Source organism: Mytilus californianus, unplaced genomic scaffold (genome assembly GCF_021869535.1).
Source record: "Mytilus californianus isolate M0D057914Y unplaced genomic scaffold, xbMytCali1.0.p SCAF_2, whole genome shotgun sequence".
NCBI classification, from domain to species: domain Eukaryota; kingdom Metazoa; phylum Mollusca; class Bivalvia; order Mytilida; family Mytilidae; genus Mytilus; species Mytilus californianus.
The window spans coordinates 52,061,412-52,067,771 of record NW_026262668.1 but is presented as its reverse complement, the minus strand read 5'-3'; positions in this window follow the sequence as shown (position 1 = coordinate 52,067,771).

Below are 6,360 nucleotides of genomic sequence, written 5' to 3'. Positions count from 1 at the left end.
AGGAAAAGTGTATTCTAGTCATGCGCTTTATTTCGTCATCGCATCCGGTATACATAACATTCAGTGGGACTATAGTAGGATGTTATAGATCATGGTTTAGTAGGATCTTATAGATCATAGTTTATTTCCACATATATAACATTCGGTGGGACTAGTATAGTAGGATACTATAGATCATGGTTTATTCCCACACACATAACATTCGGTGGACTACAGTAGGATACTATAGATCATGGTTTATTCCCACATATATAACATTAGGTGGGACTATAGTAAGAAACGATAGATCATGGTTTATTTTCACATATAAAATTCTGTGGGACTATAATAGGATTCTATTAGTCATGGTTTATTCCTACATATAACATTCGGTGGGACTATAGTAGGATACTATAGATCATGGTATATTCCCACATATATATCATTCGGTGGGACATATATTACATAAAATGGGACGATAGCAGGATAAATTGATCATAGTTTATTCTCATGTATTGTTTATAAAGTGGGACAAATGGGAGGACGGAATAAAGCATATGCACTTTATGCTCTTTTTTTTTAATGTGAACAAAGAATCAATAGAAAAGATGGATAAAATCACATGCATATAAAATTGTGCTCTCACTAGCATTTTGGTTTTATTGAAAAAAGGTGCAGATTTGCTATTATTCATAACATAGTTAAGACTACAGAGAGAGAAACAAAATTATCAGAGTAAAGGAAAATTATATTCTTGTCATGCGCTTTATTCCGTCCTCGCATCCGGTATACATAAGTCAGTGGGACTATAGTAGAATACCATAAATCATGGTTTATTCCCACATACATAACATTCGGTGGGACTATATTAGGATACCATAGATCATAGTTTATTCCCACACACATACATGTAACAGTCAGTGGGACTATAGTAGGATACACTATAGATCATGGTTTATTCCCACATACATAACATTCGGTGGGACTATAGTATGATACTATAGATCATGGTTTATTCCCACATACATAAAATTCGGTGGGACTATAGTAAGATACTATAGATCATGGTTTATTCCCACACACATAACATTCGGTGGGACGATAGTAGGATATTATAGATCATGGTTTATTCCCACATACATAACATTCGGTGGACTACAGTAGGATACTAAAGATCATGGTTTATTCCCACATATATAACATTAGGTGGGACTATAGTAAGAAACGATAGATCATGGTTTATTTCAACATATAACATTCGATTTGACTATAGTAGGATGCTATAGATCATGGTTTATTCCCACATACATAACATTCGGTGGTACTATAGTAAGATACTATAGATCATGGTTTATTCCCACACACATAACATTCGGTGGGACTATAGTAGGATATTATAGATCATGGTTTATTCCCACACACATAACATTCGGTGGGACGATAGTAGGATATTATAGATCATGGTTTATTCCCACATATATAACATTAGGTGGGACTATAGTAAAAACGATAGATCATGGTTTATTTCCACATATAACATTCGATTGGACTATAGTAGGATGCTATAGATCATGGTTTATTCCCACATACATAACATTCGGTGGGACTATAGTAAGATACTATAGATCATGGTTTATTCCCGCACACATAACATTCGGTGGGACGATAGTAGGATATTATAGATCATGGTTTATTCCCACATACATAACATTCGGTGGACTATAGTAGGATACTATAGATCATGGTTTATTCCCACATATATAACATTAGGTGGGACTATAGTAAGAAACGATAGATCATGGTTTATTTCCACATATAACATTCGATTTGACTATAGTAGGATGCTATAGATCATGGTTTATTCCCACATACATAACATTCGGTGGTACTATAGTAAGATACTATAGATCATGGTTTATTCCCACACACATAACATTCGGTGGGACTATAGTAGGATATTATAGATCATGGTTTATTCCCACACACATAACATTCGGTGGGACGATAGTAGGATATTATAGATCATGGTTTATTCCCACATATATAACATTAGGTGGGACTATAGTAAGAAACGATAGATCATGGTTTATTTCCACATATAACATTCGATTGGACTATAGTAGGATGCTATAGATCATGGTTTATTCCCACATACATAAGATTCGGTGGGACTATAGTAAGATACTATAGATCATGGTTTATTCCCACACACATAACATTCGGTGGGACTATAGTAAGATACTATAGATCATGGTTTATTCCCACACACATAACATTCGGTGGGACGATAGTAGGATATTATAGATCATGGTTTATTCCCACAAATATATCATTCGATTGGACTATAGTAGGATGCTATAGATCATGGTTTATTCCTAAATACATAACACAGTTAAGACTACAGAGAGAGAAAAAAAAGAATTGATCCGAGTAAAGGAAAATTGTATTCTAGTCATGCGCTTTATTTCGTCCTCGCATCCGGTATACATAACATTCAGTTGGACTATAGTAGGATGTTATAGATCATGGTTTAGTAGGATCTTATAGATCATGGTTTATTTCCACATAATTATATAACATTCGGTGGGACTAGTATAGTAGGATACTATAGATCATGGTTTATTCCCACATATATAACATTCGGTGGGACTATAGTAGGATACTATAGATCATGGTTTATTCCCACATATATAACATTAGGTGGGACTATAGTAGTATACTATAGATCATGGTTTATTCCCACATATATAACATTAGGTGGGACTATAGTAAGAAACGATAGATCATGGTTTATTTCCACATATAACATTCTGTGGGACTAGTATAGTAGGATACTATAGATCATGGTTTATTCCCACATATATAACATTAGGTGGGACTATAGTAGGATACTATAGATCATGGTTTATTCCCACATATATAACATTAGGTGGGACTATAGTAAGAAACGATAGATCATGGTTTATTTCCACATATAACATTCTGTGGGACTATAGTAGGATTCTATTAGTCATGGTTTATTCCTACATATAACATTCGGTGGGACTATAGTAAGATGCTATAGATCATGGTTTATTAAACACATATACAACGTAAAGAGAAAATAAATGTGCATTAATATGATCATGGTTTAGTCCCACTCCTATGTGAAAAATAATTCAATTTGCAGAGAAGGTGGGACTAAACCATGATTATATATAAACAGTTTTTAAAGAATGAATCCTATATATAATCATGGTTTAGTCCCACCTTCTATGTTGAATGAAGTATTTTTCCGTATGGGTGGGATTAAACCTTGATTATATAGGTACAGTTTTTAAAGAATGAATCCTATATATAATCATGGTTTAGTCCCACCTTCTATGTTAAATGGAGTATTTTTCCGTATGGGTGGGATTAAACCATGATTATATATATACAGTTTTTAAAGAATGAACCCTATATATAAGCATGGTTTAGTCCCACATTCTATGTTAAATGGAGTATTTTTCCGTATGGGTGGGATTAAACCATGATTTTATATATATACAGTTTTTAAAGAATGAATCCTATATATAAGCATGGTTTAGTCCCACCTTCTATGTTAAATGAAGTAATTTTTCGTATGGGTGGGATTAAACCATGATTATATATATACAGTTTTAATAAAATGAATCTATATATTTTTTCCTTTTTTTAAATCATTTTCTATTTTATCATGGTTTATTTATTATAAAACATGGTATTTTTATATTTTATTGATATTTTTATCATTTTATTAAACAGAAAAGAAAAACAGTATTTTTTTCGTTGCTGTAAAAAAAAATTCCCACGTGGGACTAAACCATGATTATGCCGATAATATATATATTTCGTTTCGTTGTTATAATATATATGATTAATTTTTATTTCGTTTCGTTTTATTACATTTCATTTCGTTAATTTCGGTTTCTTTTCATTTCGTTTCTATTTCGTTTTGCACTTTATAAGCAACCCATTGTATCGTACATGTCTGATGTAGATGGGGGGGGGGGACTTTTTATATACAAGGTTATAGGACGTGCCGCTTGAATAGGTCACATTTTCCAGCTTAAATATATGTGAATAGTTAGGGAAAAATATCAGAAATATATAAGGTCAAAAAGATTCCTATTACTTGTTAAATAAAAAGCCCGGTATATTTTTCACAGCCGAAAGTCTGGGTGTTCAAGGCTATGTTGTTGTCCAAACATTTTCCCTCTTCGACACTTTTGTATTCCACTATTCCAACACACCACACGAAACCCAACCAATATGGAAAAGGGTAACATTTTTATATACGCAATCTAAATTATATGAAAAGGGTCTGGTATCAGAGCCCCAGCGGCACTGCTATCAATTAAGTATTGAAGTGCCCCCTCCCCCCGCCGAGGTTGTATATGTCAACCGCGAGATAAATTCGTAAAATTTGGATAGGAAAAGAAAAAGTTGTCAATTTTAAGCATTGATTTGTTAATTTTATTTTACACATTAGTATGATATTAACAAAAATGTCATTTCAAACATCTGCCGATCTGGACTATCTTTCAGCTTTTAGTTCCCCATAATATTCAAGAATACGGATAAAATGTGATTTGGATACGGGGAAAGATGGTACGGGTACGGATACGGGTTAAGGGGTGAGACACACATCAGGTTTAAACAAAAGACAGGTGTACACCTCATATGACACACACTAAAATGCACCTAATTAATACATTATAGAATCAATTAACATAGAATATCAGACAGCTACAATCAACACCGAATTTCTCAAAAAGAATAATTATGTGTTAAATAACAAATGAACAAAATGGAGAATGTGTATACTGGACACATATAATGCCCCCGCTTGCATATTACATTATAAAGGGACAAGAAAGGTAAAAGTGGTGCCACCCAAATTCAAACTTGATCTGAGTTTGTGGTAATAAGCATTGTGCATAAGTTTCATACCATTTGGTTGAGGCAAACTAAAGTTAGAGACTAAATTTTGAACGTACGGACGGACGTACAGACGGATAAGGGTAACACTTAATGTCCCTCCTTCATAAAAAGTAAACCAGCAACAGAAGGATAAAACGAATGTTTTGAGCTATTAGAAATTGTAAATTTCCATTCCCGTAGGAGACGTTGTGACTATTAACAATTTTTTTTCATTAAAGTTCATATAACAAATTATAGTGTATCTTCTAACTACAGAGTTAAGGGTGGTCTTTTTAGCAACAAAGCATAACAAACAAACAGTATAATTAGCTAGACCATGTGTTCCCCATTCAAAGCACATACACACTGATTAATACTTAAAAGAAATTTAAAACAAATGTTTTACAGGTAGCATGTGCAAGAAGAGAGGCAACTCTGGTGACTTTTCTGATAGAGACATGATCATGCCCAAGCACGAAACTTACTTTGAAGATGGATGAAAAAAATACGACTCTTAAAATCAGGTTCACAAAAATGTAAAAGTTCAGCATTCAGCCATATAAGAAACAATTTGTATATTGGTTCATAATAATTTGATTATATTAAATATTTTTAAATTATTCTGTGATAACCCCGTGTTTGTGATGTAATGGTTGAATAATGAGGTTGACTACGTTAAATTGGATCTTCATTTTAACGTAGTCAAGTGCTCTTTCAAATAACAACAGAAGCAGAAAACATTGAATCGTTGTGAGAATTTGGACAGCAATTGCACATGATAATCAATTTAAGGTTTGACGGATTGGCAAATCTTGCCTAGTAGGCGCCATGACAAAAGCTGTTTCTCGAATATACATTAGTATAGGTTGCACTAGTTTATAACATGCAAAATTATCCACATTAGAATTCCCATTCAAAATATGACCCTACAGAATTGTAGTTAACCTACATCCTTAATTGTATCAGAGGTTTTTTTATTAATTTTCTTTTCTTTTCTTTTTTTTTTCTTTTTTTGTTGGTTTTTCTTTCTTTCTTTTTTTTTTTGGTGTCACGGAATTTCCGTTTTCTCATTTATTTCATTTTGTAAATTGTACACTGATATTCACAGAAATTATGTATTATTCGTGTGTAGGTTGATAGTTCTAAGTTATGTGCATTTTAATTTTAATTTTACTAAACCGCATGATTTCATTATACCAATATTATGGGCTTAACGAGAAAGCACACTTATTTTATAACTTTGGTCCTCTTTTTGTTTTACTGTGTCATAAGGTTGCGGCCTCAATGATGTATAATCCTGATATCTTTGCATTCATATTTCTTTAAATTACAACCCATATATAATATATATAATGGGTTACACATGACCATGTATTTCTTTTGTTGTATAAATAAAACTGTCATTAAAATTATTCAATCGTAACACATTCAGACAGTCAGGCCAATGGAAATGTGTTG